Raw genomic sequence first — 17,245 nt, 5'->3', positions numbered from 1 at the left:
CACCTATTCAGATGCCTCATATCCGCAAACCTACAAAGCGTTACACTGGTCAGTCCATATCCATCCGGATGCCCTGTCTTTGTACCGAGCCAAATTCTACAACGCTTTGGACACAGTGAATACTCAATTCATAGAGAGGTTTGATCAAGCTGGATTCCACAAGCTGCAGCAGCTTGAAAATGTGCTGCTACACAGAGACATGGACAAGGTGGTAGATGAGTATCCTGAATTGAATTCAAGACTACTGCAGGTGCAGCTGGCAATGTTTGGGGCTAATTACACATATCAAACGAGCTCAGATGTTGCTAGCATTATTCAGGAAATGGTGCCAGATGTGAGAGATGCCTTCGTCAGGTGAAAGCTTTACTAAGACTTCTGTTGGTTGTCCCTGCCTCTTCTGTAGAGACTGAGAGGAGTTTTAGTGTCCCGAGGAGGCTTAAGACATGCCTTAGATCAGGGGTGTCAAAGTCAAATGGACGGAGGGCCAAATAAAAAAATCAGCTACAAGACGAGGGCCGGACTGTTCGAATGTTCATTGAAAAATTTTTAAATGACGCATATAGTCTAGTGAACCTAATTGAACCTACTGAAAACCTAACAAATATATTACAATATGATCAGATAAATAAAGCAATATTTTCTTATGGCTCTGTCAGTAATCTTTAATTTTCAACAGACACAAAAGACAAATTTCCTTTATATAAATATCCCCATAACATGAACATTAAATGAAAGAAACCGGTATTCAAGGCACCATCAGTAGACTATATTTTCTATTTTAGCAAAAGTGGGCTAAATTTACTTCAAAGAAAAAAACAATAATAGCAATTTTCTATCATCCACTCAACTGAAATATTTTTAAAATATAATTGGATTGAAATACAAAAAAATAAAGTGCAAAAATCTATTAATCAAAAACAACACTTTGTTTAAGGAGAAGTAACATGCAGTGAAAACAAATATTAAATTTTAACTTTTAAACTTGAACTGAGTAAAAACTCTAAATATGTGATTGCACAGTAATGTTCACTTGTTTGAGGTTGAGGGTGATACTTGGTGGTGTCCCATCTTTTCCACAAGTTCATCAATGTTCGGGGTAAGGCTCTGAGCTGAAGAAATCCTCAGAATTGAGTGGAGGTGTTCAGCAGTAAGTCGACTTCTGTGTGATGTTTTGTTCAGGTTCATCAAAGAAAACAGTTGTTCACACAGGTATGTGCTGCCAAACATAGACAACGTTTGAGCAGCCTGGATGCGCAGCTGGGGCATTGTGCCGGGAGGAAACGGGCGAACTCCGCAGCACCCACTGCCGCATATTTTGCCCTCAGTGCATCATTGCATTGGAGGTCAATCAACTCCATTTGGAGGTTTGGTGGTGAGCTTTCCACGTCAACAGCAAATGGGTTACCGAGCAGTTCCAACCTGCTTTTTGTGCTTCAAAGTCAGCAAATCGGCGTCGAAAGTCAGCGGCAAGCATACCTATTTTATCAGCCAACTGTGTGCTCGGGAACGCACTGGTAGAGAGCTTCTCTTTCATGGTCTGGCAGCTGGGAAAGTGGCTCAAATTTTCTTTCCGCATCTGCGTCTCCCACAGAGTCAGTTTGGTTTTAAATGCCTTCACTGTACTGTACATATCAGAGATGACACGATCCCGACCCTGCAGCTGCAAGTTTATTGCATTCAGATGACTCGTAATGTCACACAGAAAAGCCATTTCACACAGAAACATTTAGTCTCGGAGTTGTGTTGTGTCTTTCCCTTTGCTGTCCAAGAACAGACAAATCTCCTCACGAAGCTCGAAACATCTTTGAAGCACCTTTCCCTGGCTTAGCCATCGCACCTCTGTGTGATAAGGCAAATCACCATGCTCCGTTTCTAACTCCGTCAGAAATGCCTTGAACTGGCGGTGATTCAAACCTTTGGCTCTGATAAAGTTAACTGTGCGCGTGATGATGCTCATTACATGCTCCATTTTCAAGGCTTTACCGCACAACGCTTCCTGGTGTATGATACAATGATAAGCTGTCAGCTCACCTGTCGCGTTTTCCTCTTGCATCTTTTCCCGTATCTTCGCCACCAGTCCGCTCCTGTGTCCACACATCGCAGGTGCTCCGTCGGTTGTCAAACCCACGAGTTTTTCCCAAGGCAGCTCCATCTCATTTACACATCTTGACACCTCTTCATACAAATCATGCCCCGTAGTTGTGCCATGCATAGGACGTAAAGCCAAAAACTCCTCTGTCACGCTTAGGTTGGAGTCCACTCCGCGGATGAAAATTGACAACTGGGCAATGTCAGAAATGTCGGTGCTCTCATCCACAGCCAAGGAATATGCAATAAAATCTTTTCCCTTTTTCACAAGCTGCTCTTTTAGATTGATGGACAACTGGTCTACTCTCTCGGCAATGGTGTTTCTGCTCAGACTCACATTTAAAAAGAGTTGCCTTTTTCTGGGCAAACTTCGTCACAAACTTTAATCATGCAGTTTTTGATGAAATCCCCCTCCGTAAATGGCCGGGCTGATTTAGCGATCTCTTCTGCCAAAATAAAACTGGCCTTGACAGCAGCCTGGCCTTGTGATTTGGCTTTTTTGAACAGAGCCTGTCGAGATTTGAGGCCTCGTTTTAATTCCTCTGCCTTTTGTAGCCTTTGTTCCATGTCCATATTCTTGTTTTTGTCCGCGTGTTTCGTTTCATAATGTCGTCTCAGATTATACTCTTTCAGTACCGCCACACTTTCTCCACACAGAAGACACACAGGTTTTCCAGCTACCTTCGTGAACATATACTCCGACTCCCACCTTGTTTGAAACCCCGGTTCTCAGTATCCACCTTCCGTTTTGCCATTTTTGATGGGTATCTGAAAGTTAATTTTACTGTGATGCTGACGACTGCTGTGCCAATAAATATTGAAATGAAGCAGCCTACTGCTCGGTGCGTCACCTTTGCATTGTGGGAAATGTAGTATTGGTGCGTGTAAAAGATCTGCGGGCTGCCGGCTTGCTGCGGGCCGGTTCTAATAATAAATCAAGATCATCCCAGGGGCCGTAAAAAACCTTCTTGCGGGCCGGATGTGGCCCGCGGGCCTTGACTCTGACATATGTGCCTTAGATCATTGATGAGTCAAACAAGGCTGAATAATGTGGCCATGTGTCACATGCACCAGGAGAAACTGGACAGACTGGACCTTGAAGGAATATGCCAGTCTTTTATCGGTGTCAACGAAAAGCGCAAAAAGTCCTTTGGATCTTTTGCTTGAGGAATGGCAAGTCAAAACACATGTCATTGCCTGGAGAAGAAATGAGAGGAAAGGAGATGAGATGACTGGAGAGCAGGGGAGAGGAGAGGATAAGAGATGACTGGAGAGGGGAGGATAATATAGGACCAGAGGAGAGGAGGAGAGAGGACGAGAGGAGAGCAGAGCAGAGCAAACGCCCCTGCTGCCCACCCAAGTTTACTTGTAAATAAAAACAACAATTTGATAAACCTTGGCCACAATATCTGGCGTCATATAACAATACATATATTTCTGTATATATGATTATGGTTATGGTTGTACTTTATTAATCCCTAATCTCTGACATTACATGCAATGAAACAAGAAAAGGTTCAAATAAAAAAGAGCAATGTAAAACAATACACTATTAGACATTATTGTAAAAAATGAATAAAAACGTAATTCCATGTGTTAGTGAATTTCTAAATATTTTAGAATGGCAGGAAATTCGTTTTCAAATAAAAATATTTTTCTGGGGGTGGGCAAACCCCCTGGTAGATCTGGTCCCCCCCAATGTTGACTCCATGGCTACGGCCTTGGGACTCAGGGCTGTAAATACTTCTTTTTTTTTTACAGAAAAACACTGGCGTCTAGGTTTCACACAAGACATATAAGCATTGTAAAGGTAAGATGTACAGTCGTGGCCAAAAGTTTAATTTTCACAAAGTTTGCTGATTCAGTGTCTTTAAATATTTTTGTCAGATGTTAATATGGAATACTGAAGTATAATTACAAGCATTTCATAAGTGTCAAAGGCTTTTATTGACAATTACATGAAGTTGATGCAAAGAGTCAATATTTGCAGTGTTGACCATTCTTTTTCAAGGCCTCTGCAATCCGCCCTGGCATGCTGTCAATTAACTTCCGGGCCACACCTTGACTGATGGCAGCCCATTCCTGCATGGAGTTTGTCAGAATTTGTGGGTTTTTGTTTGTCCACTCGCCTCTTGAGGATTGACCACAAGTTCTCAATGGGATTAAGGTCTGGGGAGTTTCCTGGCCATGGACCCAAAATATTGATGTTTTGTTCCCCGAGCCACTTAGTTATCACTTTTGCCTTATGGCAAGGTGCTCCATCATGCTGAAAAAGCCATTGTTCGTCACCAAACTGTTCCTGGATGGTTGGGAGAAGTTGCTCTCGGAGGATGTGTTGGTACCATTCTTTATTCATGGCTGTGTTCTTAGGCAAAATTGTGAGTGAGCTCACTCCCTTGGCTGAGAAGCAACCCCACACATGAATGGTCTCAGGATGCTTTACTGTTGGCATGACACAGGACTGATGGTAGACCTCACCTTCTCTTCTTCAGAGAAGCTTTTTTCCGGATGCACCAAACAATCAGAAAGGGGATTCATCAGAGAAAATGACTTTACCCCAGTCCTCAGCAGTCCATTCCCTGTACCTTTTGCAGAATATCAGTCTGTCCCTGATGTTTTTCCTAGAGGGAAGTGGCTTCTTTGCTCCCCTTCTTGACACCAGGCCATCTTCCAAAAGTCTTCTGCCTGCTGCCATTCCTGAGCAAGCTCTGTACTGGTGGTGCCCTGATCCCACAGCTGAATCAACTATAGGAGACGGTCCTGGCACTTGCTGGACTTTCTTGGGTGCCCTGAAACCTTCTTCACAACAATTGAACCGCTCTCCTTGAAGTTCTTGATGATCCGATAAATGGTTGATTTAGGTGCAATCTTATGGCAGTAATATCCTTACCTGTGAAGCCCTTTTTTTGCAAAGCAATGATGATGGCACGTGTTTCCTTGCAGGTAACCATGATTGACAGAGTAAGAACAATGATTCCTAGCACCACCCTCCTTTTGAAGCTTCCAGAACTCAATCAGCATGACAGTGATCTCCAGCCTTGTCCTCGTCAACACTCACATCTGTGTTAACGAGAGAATCACTGACATGATGTCAGCTGGTCCTTTTGTGGCAGGGCTGACATGAAGTGGAAATGTTTTTGGGGGATTCAGTTCATTTGCATGGCAAAGAGGGACTTTGCAATTCATCTGATCACTCTTCATAACATTCTGGAGTATATGCAAATTGCCATCATACAAACTGAGGCAGCAGACATTGTGAAAATTAATGTGTCATTCTCAAAACTATTGCCACGACTGTACAGTTGAAGTCGGAGGTTTACATACACCTTAGCCAAATACATTTAAACTTTTCACAATTCCTTTTAGTCCAAGTAAAAAATTCCCTGTTTTAGGTCAGCTAGGATCACCACTCGAGTGGTTTAAAAACGAATTATAATAACTCCAACCTAAGAGTTTGTAAACTTCCGACTTCAACTGTAAATGAGCTCTTTCTGCATTTAATTTTCAATACATTGACAAACATTTATACAAACATGTTTTCAATTTGTCATTATGGGCTATTGTGCAAAGATAATATAAATACAAAACAATATATATATTTTTACATTTAGGCTGTAACACAAAATGTGGAGTAAGTCATGGGGTTTGAATCATTTCTGAAGACACTGAAAATACACACAGAATAAAGTGTTGTGTTGTTCAGAAAACATTTCACGGTCAGGTAAAATGATGTTTCCATACAAACTGGAGACTAAGTACCATATAACAGATATCTTTATTATATTGTACCACCATATAACAGCACTACATCTTACTGAATACAGGTCCTTGAAACGAATGAAAGTGACAAATTGCTATGTTTTATTTCTTCATATGAGATGTGGAAACATAAGAATAAAAGTATCATTCCGACTGGCACATTTTTGTACACAGTGAATTACTAAAGGAAAGCCTTATGCATGTGGGTTTGTGAAGGCAAGGAGGTAGTAATGTCAAACCACTGAAGTATTCAATCACTTTTTGCCTGGGAGATAGTTTCCTGGAAACCACCCACCATGAAGGACTTTGGACACATAGAGAATATATAATGCAGCATAGGCACTAATAACATACAGTCACAAAGATATTATATAGTCACACCAAAGTTTTACCATCCCCATTCGTTGTCAAGAGATACTTGTGATGTGGATGTACAGTTTATACATAAAACTGTATCTCATACAGTACTGTACTGTATAATTCTCCGGGCACATTTTCTGCCAAGGCTGTTTTATCAAACAAGCTCTGGCAAGCTTACAGCTGATAAGACATGAGATCTTAACCCAAATTATTGTACAAATGTTAGTCAATTGAGGGATTTGCCTAATATTAAGTACCCATTACACTCAGTAAAGTTCAATGTCATCATATTATAATATTGTAGGACTACACACCCCAAGCAAATGGCCTGGGATGACACTGGCATTTGAGTGCAGCAGATAGTGATAACTGTACACCACATCAAACACACTGTGAGGAGGAGAGGCAGCAGCATGCCCCTTTTTGTTTACATGAGAAGAGCATCTGAGAAGGCGAGGAAGCTCAATAAGGGCCATGCCATGTCCTACTTAGCTGGTGCTGACAACTCATTTGTTTCCTACCGATAAGATTTGATGTCCTTTGGTATTCCATTTTGTATAACAGGGACAGTAGTTATTCCTGGCCACGTGACCTGATCAGGAAAAACTTGAGTCCTGTAGTTATAGCCTTTTCTTTAGGGCTAGGAGTTCTGACCATACTGTACCAGGGAAAACTATGGGCCCTAGTCATAGGGTCCATAGTTTTCCTGAACAGGATTTCTTTTAATGTGCCATGTCATAATATCTGTGGTTGTCTCGATCGTTCGTAGAAACGGACCAAGGCACAGCGGATGTTGAGTTCCACATTATTTATTAGAAAGTGAAACTAAGTAAAGGCAAAAACAAATAAACAATGAACTAACAACGAACCGTGACTACAGAGATGCTACGTGCATTAACTAAAAACAATATCCCATCAACACAGGTGGGAAAAACAGCTACTTAAATATGATCCCCAATTAGGGACAATGATTACCAGCTGCCTCTAATTGGGAATCATACACAATCACAAACCTAGAACCCCACGTAGAAATAATAAACTAGACTGGACACCGGCCCTGGCCTGGACATCGGTTCAGAGGAAGACTCCTGCCATGGAGTGGGACTGGACGCCATGTTTGGAATGGACATCCGTGCAGGGTTAGGCTCCGGCCATGAAGCTGGACTGGACGCCGTGCCTGGACCGGGCATTGGCGCAGGGGAAAGCTCCCACCATGGAGCAGGACGGGACGCTGTGCCTGGACTGGGCACCAACGCAGGGGAAGGCTCCGGACATGGAGCTGGGGGTTCCGGACCGTGGACCGTCTCAGGAGGTTCCGGACCGTGGACCTTCACCGAAAGCTCTGGACCGGTAACCGTCGCCGGAAGCTCTGGACCGGGAACCGTCGCCGGAAGCTCTGGACCGGGAACCGTCGCCGGAAGCTCTGGACCGGGAACCGTCGCCGGAAGCTCTGGACCGGGAACCGTCGCCGGAAGCTCTGGATCGGGAACCGTCGCCGGAAGCTCTGGACCGGGAACCGTGTCTTTCGGTTCTCAAACTAGCCACTTTTCGGTCGAAATGTATGCAAATTTCAAGTGGATGCGCACCAAAACGTTGAAAGTATACATTATATTTCGAGTAAACTTGTCAAACTATGTTTATAATTAAGTACCGAATTCCTCCAGAAGGGGCAGTATTCAGGGGTAGCCTTAACAGGTTTTAAGCTCAAAACAAAATGGAGGGAGGATACAGCACAAACAATTCAAATCAAACAAAAACAGGTTTCAGTGCACAAGCTTCAGTGCACGCACACACGTCGTTTCACACACACACACACACACACACGGCACTTCTCTCCCACCTGCACCTTCCCCTGGGCGACCCCTAAAAAGGTTTATAAATGGAGTCAATCACAGTGGCAGTCAATCAAATCGCTCAATTAACAGTAATTATAAGGCTTTTGTCACACTTGTGACGTGTGTGAAAAGCACTGCCGAGTGAGCTAGAGTTGAGAGAAATGAAAAGGTAATCCAACAAAAGCAGAAGCCCAGCTAATTTCCTCAGCCCAATAGGTATCATTGGCAGTTTAATGATTGTTTTCCCATTGCAGAGATAATTCATAGAAATTACAGTGGTGCTGTTCTGAGTGAAATATTAACCACGCACAGCCTGCCAACACAACTGTCTGGCTGTCTCACTGTGGTGGCAGCACAAATGGATACAATGCTATTCTTCCCTTTGATATAGTACATGCTGCTGTTGGCTGAACCTTCCTTTCTATCTGAGCTGCCATTATCACTGTGACCAGGCATAATTAATGGTTCAATTACCCTGCACCACTGTCTTGCTCTTAGATTGCCAGAGAAGTAATAGAAGTCTCACACACTTTTCCCCCACTGTTGAAACTAAGATCCATGAACATGGGGCCCCAATCTGTTATTCAGTTACTGGAATATTGAACGGATGCACCCATTAAACTCTTTAAACCTGGATAGAAACATGCAGAAGCTTTCCTCTTAAAGGCCCAGTGTAGTCGTCAACTATATTTCCCTGTGTTTTCGAAAGAGTGCATTTGGAAAGTATTCAGACTCCTTGACTTTTTCCACATTATGTTACAAACTTATTCTAAATGAGATTAAATCGTTTTTTTACCTCATCAATCTATGCACAATACCCCATAAAGACAAAGCAAAAAAAATAGGGAAATATCACATTTACATAAGTATTCAGACCCTTTATTCAGTACTTTGTTGAAGCACCTTTGGTAGTGATTACAGCCTCAAGACTTGTTGGGTATGATACTACACGCATGGCACAACTATATTTGGGGAGTTCCTCCCATTCTTCTCTGCAGATCCTCTCAAGTTCTGCCAGGTTTGATGGGGAGCTTTGCTGCACAGCTATTTTCAGGTCTCTCCAGAGATTTTCGATCAAATTCAAGTCTGGGCTCTGGATGGGCCAGATAAGAACATTCAGAGACTTGTCCCGAAGTCACTCCTGCATTGTTTTGGCTGTGTGCTTACGATCGTTGTCCAGAAGGTGAACCTTCGCCCCAGTCTGAGGTCCTGAGCAGGTTTCCATCAAGGATCTCTTTGTACTTTGCTCCATTCATCTTTCCCTCGATCCTGACTAGTCTCCCAGTCCCTGCCGCTGGCAAACTTCCCCACAGCATGATGCTGCTACCACCATGCTTCACCATAGGGATGGTGCCAGGTTTCCTCCATTGGTATTCAGGTCAAAGAGTTCAATCTTGGTTTCATCAGACCAGAGAATCTTGTTTCTCATGGTCCGAGAGTCCTTTAGGTGCCTTTTGGTAAACTCAAAGCGGGCTGTCTGGCCACTCTACCATGAAGGCCTGATTGGTGCAGTGCTGCAGAGATGGTTGTCTTTCTGGAATGTTCTCCCATCTCCACAGAGGAACTCTGGAGCTCTGTCAACTCTATTATGGTCTGCTCCCTTACCAAGGCCCTTCTCCTCCGATTTCTCAGTTTGGCCGGCGGCCAGTCTTGGTGGTTCCACACTGCTTCCATTTAAGAACGATTGAGGCCACAGTGTTATTGGGAACCTTCAATGCTAAGAAACGTTTTGGTACTCTTCCACAGATCTGTGCCTCTACACAATCCTATCTCAGAGCTCTACGGACAATTACTTCGACCTCATAGCTTGGTTTTTACTCTCACATTCACTGTCTCCAATGAAGTTGTAGAAACATCATTAGGATGATCAATTCAAACAGGATGCACCTGTGCTCAATTTCGAGTCTTTTAGCAAAGGGTCTGAATACTTATGTAAAGAAAGTACTTCTGTTTTTTTATATACATTTTGCAAAAAAATAATCTTGTTTGTCATTATGGGGTGTTGTGTGTAGATTGATGAGGAAAAAACATTGAATCAATTTTAGAATAAGGCTTTAAAGTAACAAAATGTGGTCAAGGGGTCTGAATAGTTTCTGAATGCACTGTGTATATTTCCAGGTTAGAATAATACTGTGAAATTATGAAAATGCCCTTTTTGCGTAAAAGCTGTTTGAAACGACTGCCTGAAATGTGTACTACCTGGTGACATCACAAGTGTCACGCACTGACCTTAGAGAGCCTGTTTATTTCTCTGTTTGGTTAGGTCAGGGTGTGATTTTGGTGGGCATTCTAGTTTTCTATTTCTTTGTTGGCCGGGAATGGTTCCTAATCAGAGACAGCTGTCTATTGTTGTCTCTGATTGGGAATCATACTTAGGCAGCCTGTTTGTCACCCGAGTTTGTGGGATCTTGTCTTTGTATAGTTTCTGTTTAGCGCTACAGAGCTTTACGTTCGTTTCGGGTTTTGTTGTTTTTTGGTGTCATTTGAAAATAAAGAAAAAATGTGTGCCTACCACGCTGCACCTTGGTCTCCTTCTAACGATGAACGTAACAGAAGATCCCACCACCAAGTGACCAAGCAGCGTGCCCAGGAGTGGAGGACTTCCTGGACCTGGGAGGAGGTATTGGCAGGGGACATGTGCTAAGGGTAAAAGTTGATTTGTAACTCATAAGGTTAGTTCCTTGAGATGTGTATAGCTGTGGTTATCATGTTCCCAGAGTGCCCACAGTAGCCAGGATCAGGGCTACTCAGCAAGTCTCCAATGTGGAGACAGTGCAAATTGCTGAAGGAGAGGGTGGAAATGTGATGGAAGTGGATGCACCACAGCCTGCAGTGAATGTTGTTTTTTATTTCAAATATATTTAACTAGGCAAGATAGTTAAGAACAAATTCTTATTTACAATGACAGCATACCAGGGAACAGTGGGTTAACTGCCTTGTTCAGGGGCATTACGACATATTTTTTTATATGTCAAATCAGGGATTTGATCCCGCAACCTTTGTTACTGGCCCAATGCTCTAACCACTAAGCTGCCTGCCGCCATTCCTCATCAGAGGGATTCTGAAACACTAATAATGAAGAAAAGGGACTTTGTCGCATGAAGTGAGGAATTGCACATGACAAACTAATTTATTTTTTTTAAATCGAAGAAACTAGACATCATTGTGAAGGCAGCGGAAAGATTTTGGGATATCCATGACTTCACGGTGGAACATTGCAGGGAATACTGAATGAAGATGTTCTCCCCTCTCAGTCTCTGAAGCCTGTGTAGGGATCTGAGTAGACATTTTACTTCAACGTAGAGTCCTTTGTTATATACAGTACCAGTCAAAAGTATGGACACACCTTCTATAATAGTGAAGACATCAAAACTATGAAATAACACATGGAATCATGTAGTAACCAAAAAAGTGTTAAACATATATTTTAGATTCTTCAAAGTAGCCACCCTTTGCCTTGATGACAGCTTTGCACACTCTTGGCATTCTCTCAACCAGCTTAATGAGACAGTACCCTGGAATGCATTTCAATTAACACGTGTGAATTGTTCAATTGTGGAATTTCTTTCCTTTTTAATGCATTTGAGCCAATCAGTTGTGTTGTGAAAAGGTAGGGGTGGTATACAGAAGATAGCCCTATTTGGTAAAATACCAAGTCGACATTATGGCAAGAACAGCTCAAATAAGCAAATATAAATATTGTGTCTTTGTGAGATGCAGAGTAGGCGAACGAATGATCTCCTCATGTGTGGTTCCCACCGTGAAGCATGGATGAGGTGTGATGGTGTAGGGGTACTTTGCTGGTGACACTGTCTGCAATTTATTTAGAACGGAGCAAAGTACATCTCTGGAGAGACCTGAAAATAGCTGTGCAGTGACACTCCCCATCCAACCTGACAAAACTTGAGAGGATCTGCAGAAAGGATCTGAATACTTACGTGATATTTCCGTATTTTATTTGCAATAAATTAGCAAACATTTTTAAAACTCTTTGCTTTGTCATTATGGGGTACTGTGTGTAGATAGTTTTTTCGCCCTCATCAATTTAATCAATTTTAGAATAAGGCTGTAACGTAACAAAATGTGGAAAAAGACAAGGGGTCTGAATACTTTCCGAAGGCACCGCATGCAAATAAGGTATTTCTGTTTTTTATGAGGAGAGCGCAGAATGAGTTAATACATGTGACAGAGCCGCTCTCCGTGGGTGCCTAATTAGACTGGATGTTACTGAAGTAGTCCAATGGCCTGATGAGGGGACATGTACTGGAACTAGATGTGTTACAGTGGGAGATGAGACCTAATCAGTTATCTGCATGACAGGAACATTTGATGATTAATAAACAGTTACATGTTCTAAGTGATGGCCTGAGTATTTCATTCGTTTTTGCGGCTCCTTTTTGTGCTATGTTACAATACAACAAGATAATTACAAAACACCGTTTTCTATAGTAAATCCCAGCAAATTAAACACCGTCATCAATTATAACATTACACACTGAACTAATATTCTCTGACTGACTTTAATGTTCATTTAAAATTATCAAATTAAGGTGAATATTAGATGAATAAAGATATATTTTTAAAGGATTGCATTTTTTTTGTAATTGTTTGACAAATTGGGAAAGCAATGAAGTGAAACACTTTCTAAACATTACTGGTGGTCCAATTAAGCAAGCTATTCTTCACAAGCTATTCTTAATACAGTTTTGAGTAATCAGTAATCAGTTGAGTAATAACAGCTGCTTTTAAGTTATGAGGTTGAGGCCATTTTCACACTCTCTCACTTTCTCCATCTCTCTCGCCATCCTTCTCCTAGCCTGCCATCCTTTCCTCCCTCCCTTCCTCATTCTCCCTCCCTCTCTCTCTCTGTTCTCTCTATATGGCAACCAAACATCCTCTAATGTCTAATATCAGCCAGCTGAGGGGAGAGGAGGGACGAAGAGGTGTTATGTTAAGTCTGGAAATGCCGGTGCAATTCTCTTGAGTCTTACCTGTCGGGCCATGGAACCCTTATAACCCCTCAGCCTTGAAGGTCAGCCTCTCAGAGGCAATTGATACCCTGGCTTCAGCTCTTCTCTCTCAGCCCTCATCCGTTTTTGGCGAATGGCAAAAGTGGGAAGATCAATCAGAAGCTCAGTAGAAAGGCCACACAAACACACATGCATGCACGCTTGCATACACACACACAAACTCACACTCACACAGTCCCCTTATTTCCCTATTGAGCTGCTATAACTGCTTGGATTATCAGCCCATTATCAGTCATCTTGTCAGGATTTTGCAAAAAGTTAGGCGTCAACTGGGCATGCTCATAGCCAGCTTTGCAGGCACAATGGGGAAAGAAGAGCCTCAACCAATTGATAATAATAAATGTAATTTAGTTACAGCCATGTATGAATACATTTTGCTTGTGGGTGGTCCCAGCAATTATGTCAATTAATTGCAGTTAATGTTGACGCTTATTAAAAACAAACAAATTAGTTAAGTGAGATGGATCTGAAGCCAAAAAATAAATGAAATTCACAAGAGCGGCATAAAGCCTACTTCACACATGCTCTACCAAGGTTTTCCAGCACACAGCTTTGACCTACTTCAGTAGCTATGTTGGTCTATCGTATTTCAAACAATGTGTAGGCAGGTTGCTTAGGATTCAAACATTCTCAAGCAGCCTAATTCATACTCTTAGAGGAGGTGCTACCACAACAGGGTAGGCTGGTATTATATTAAAAACAAAGGTTTTATTTTATACGTACAAGACCACCAGGCTTGATGGAGTGAGCTGTGTTATCTTGTAGTATTGTGGTGCCTGCCTGTGTTTCCTTACATTTTTATTTAAAATATTTCCTAACATTTTTTGGGACAGTAGGTGCCCAACATAACATGTCACTCATAGAGATATAGAGGTCTATAGAGCCTGTCGCATTCCTGATTTCTGTAACCGTTACCTTCCCTGTGTAAGCTATACATCGTTATACATTGGTTATCAGGGTTTGAGGGGAGGTTGCCCAACGCTGCAAAAATCATGGGCTAACACTGTAAATAGAGTTAGCTAGTACACATAAGCTAGCTGTCAAGTAGTCAGCTTGGAGCGATCAAGTACAATCAAGTAACATGGCGAAGTTGTTGGTCAGAGATATTTGGGATTAATGACAGGGAAGAGAACATACTGAATTAGCATCAAGGTAAAAACTTGGAATTTCTTCTGAAATGCACTAGCTTTCTAGTGGGTTAAGTAATGCAGAGCTACTAGCATGGCAGTGTCGCAAAGTTTCATGTTTCAACTTATCAAGCTAGCTAGCCAGCTTGTTTGGGAAAGAATGTGGTATATACAGTATTCAACGTTGAGTTGTGGTGCACAAATGTCCACACCAATGTTTGGGTATCGTTGGCTGGCTAGCTAGCTAACTGACATTAGGACATGATCTATCTAATGTTAAATGTGTGATGTAAGTAGCTAGGTCAGCTGTTAATATATCTGTCTCCAGCTAACTAGCTAATTTCATGACCAAAGAAATCTGCGTAAAAACCTTCCATAACCAAATATAGCTAGCTAGCCAACATTAGCTCTTATATGGTAAAACATTACGTTTGATAACTAGCTACAGTACAACTGCTGGCTACCTAGCTAATCAAAACAAAACCACATTCAAATCAGAAACAGCTCAATAATAACAACCACCCATTGTTTCATGTCGGACAATCCACTGTATGCATTTATTGATTAACCTCAGCTTGAATACCAATATATAGCTATGCACAGTAGCCTAGATTTTGATCTCATCCACTGCTTATGATTGCCCGGCTGCCTGGATGGTGCAGGCAGCCAGCTGTGTTGTTGAGTTGCTGAACAACTGAGTTGCTGGGCCCAGTTTTAGAACTCTGAAAAAGATGTCAGGATTGTCAGAAATGCTACAAAAGGTAGCACCTTGTTGATTCTCTATTGGCACGTGAGAGCGATAAATTATAAATGTAATCAAAACTGTGGCCCCTACAAACTTATTCAGTTTGAAAGGTAGCATGTCTAATGGCCACTTTATGTAGTATTGCTCGTATCTGACGCTGAGATATTGAGCTAGGTCAAGGCAAAAAGATAGCTTTTTTTTTGTAATGCTAATGACCCTGTTCAAAATCCGGTGTGTGGTTCACGGTAACAGCTGTGACGAGAGGCAGGGAGTGTGTTGTGTACCTCAAATCAAGGTGATTTGCAAATGTCATCAACATTGGTGATATATTGCCTTAGATATGATGGTAGGGACATTTTTATTTAACATTGAGCTTCAAACTAAATCTAGTATTGTCCCGCCATTAAGCAGTCAATGGGAAAAGATGTCAACCTATTGATGCTTATGTCAATACAATACGTTATTTATCCTCTTGCTCTTTTGCACCCCAGTATCTCTACTTGCAAATCACCATCTATCACTCTAGTGTTACTGCTAAATTGTTATTATTTCGCTTCTATGGCCTATTTATTGCCTTACCCCTCTACACTTCTACATTTTGCACACACTGTACATACAGTTGAAGTCGGAAGTTTACATACACTTAGGTTGGAGTCATTAAAACTAGTTTTTCAACCACTCCACACATTTCTTGTTAACAAACTATAGTTTTGGCAAGTGGGTTAGGACATCTACTTTGTTCATGAAACAGGTAATTTTTCCAACAGTTGTTTACAGACAGCTTATTTCCCTGTATCACAATTCCAGTGGGTCAGACGTTTACATACACTAAGTTGAATGTGCCTTTAAACAGCTTGAAAAATTCCAGAAAATGATGTCATGGCTTTAGAAGCTTCTGATAGACTAATTGACATAATTTGAGACAATTGGAGGTGTACCTGTGGATGTATTTCAAGGCCTCCCTTCAAACTCAGTGCCTCTTTGCTTGACATCATGGGAAAATCTAAAGAAATCATCCAAGACCTCAGTAAAAAAATTATCGACCTCCACAAGTCTGGCTCATCCTTGGGAGCAATTTCCAAATGACCGAAGGTACCACGTTCATCTGTACAAACAATATTACGCAAGTATAAACACCATGGGACCACGCAGCCATCATTACCACTCAGGAAGGTGAAACGTTCTGGAAGGTGAAAGGTGTCTCCTAGAGACAAATGTACTTTGGTTATAAAAATGCAAATCAATCCCAGAACAGCAAAGGACCCTGTGAAGATGCTGGAGGAAACAAAAGGATACAAAAGTATCTATATCCACAGTAAAACGAGTCCTATATTGACATAACATGAAAGGCCGCTCAGCAAGGAGGAAGCCTCTGCTCCCAAACCGCCATAAAAAAAAGCCGGACTACGGTTTGCAACTGCACATGGGGACAAAGATCGTACTTTTTGGAGAAATGTCCTCTGGTCTGATGAAACAAAAATAGAACTGTTTGGCCATAATGGCCATAATGAGTTATAATTGGAGGAAAAGGGGGATGCTTGCAAGCCGAAGAACACCATTCCAACCATGAAGCACAGGGGTGGCAGCATCATGTTGTGGGGATGCTTTGCTGCAGGAGGGATTGGTGCACTCCAAAAGTACCTCATGGCTTCATGAGGTAGGAAAATTATGTGGATATATTGAAGCAACATCTCAAGACACCAGTCAGGAAGTTAAAGCTTGGTCACTAATCGGTCTTCCAAATGGACAATGACCCCAAGCATACTTTAAGGACAAGAAAGTCAAGGTATAGGAGTGGCCATCACAAAGCCCTGACCTCAATCCTCTAGAAAATGTGTGGGTAGAACTGAAAAAGCGTGTGCGAGCAAGGAGGCCTACAAACCTGACTCAGTTACACCAGCTCTGTCAGGAGGAATGGGCAACAATTCAGCCATCTTATTGTGGGAAGCTTGTGGTAGGCTACCCAAAACTTTTGACCCAAGTTTAACAATTTAAAAGAAATGCTACCAAATACTAATTGAGTGTATGTAAACTTCTGACCCGCAGGGAATGTGATGAAATAAATAAAAGCTCAAATAAATAATTCTCTCTACTATTATTCTGACATTTCACATTCTTAAAATAAAGTGGTGATCCTAACTAACCTAAGACAGGGATTTTTTTAATGTCATGAATTGTGAAAAAGTGAGTTTAAATGTATTTTGCTAAGGTGTATGTAAACTTCCGACTTCAACTGTTGTTTTTCTATTGTCTTGACTGTACGTTTGTTTGTGTAACTCTGTTGTTATTTTTGTCACTTTC

The 17,245-nt window shown here is 41.8% G+C and overlaps 1 pseudogene; it reads right to left on the bottom strand.

Moving 5' to 3' along the window:
• Window positions 1–472: 472 nt before the first annotated feature.
• On the bottom strand, window positions 473–3,102 carry LOC135565206 (general transcription factor II-I repeat domain-containing protein 2-like; annotated as a pseudogene).
• Between the last annotated feature and the right edge of the window lie 14,143 nt (window positions 3,103–17,245).

The sequence above is a fragment of the Oncorhynchus nerka genome, linkage group LG27 (assembly GCF_034236695.1).
Source record: "Oncorhynchus nerka isolate Pitt River linkage group LG27, Oner_Uvic_2.0, whole genome shotgun sequence".
Classification (NCBI taxonomy): domain Eukaryota; kingdom Metazoa; phylum Chordata; class Actinopteri; order Salmoniformes; family Salmonidae; genus Oncorhynchus; species Oncorhynchus nerka.
Note: the sequence above shows the minus strand (reverse complement) of the source record. Positions and strands in the feature narration are given on the sequence as shown.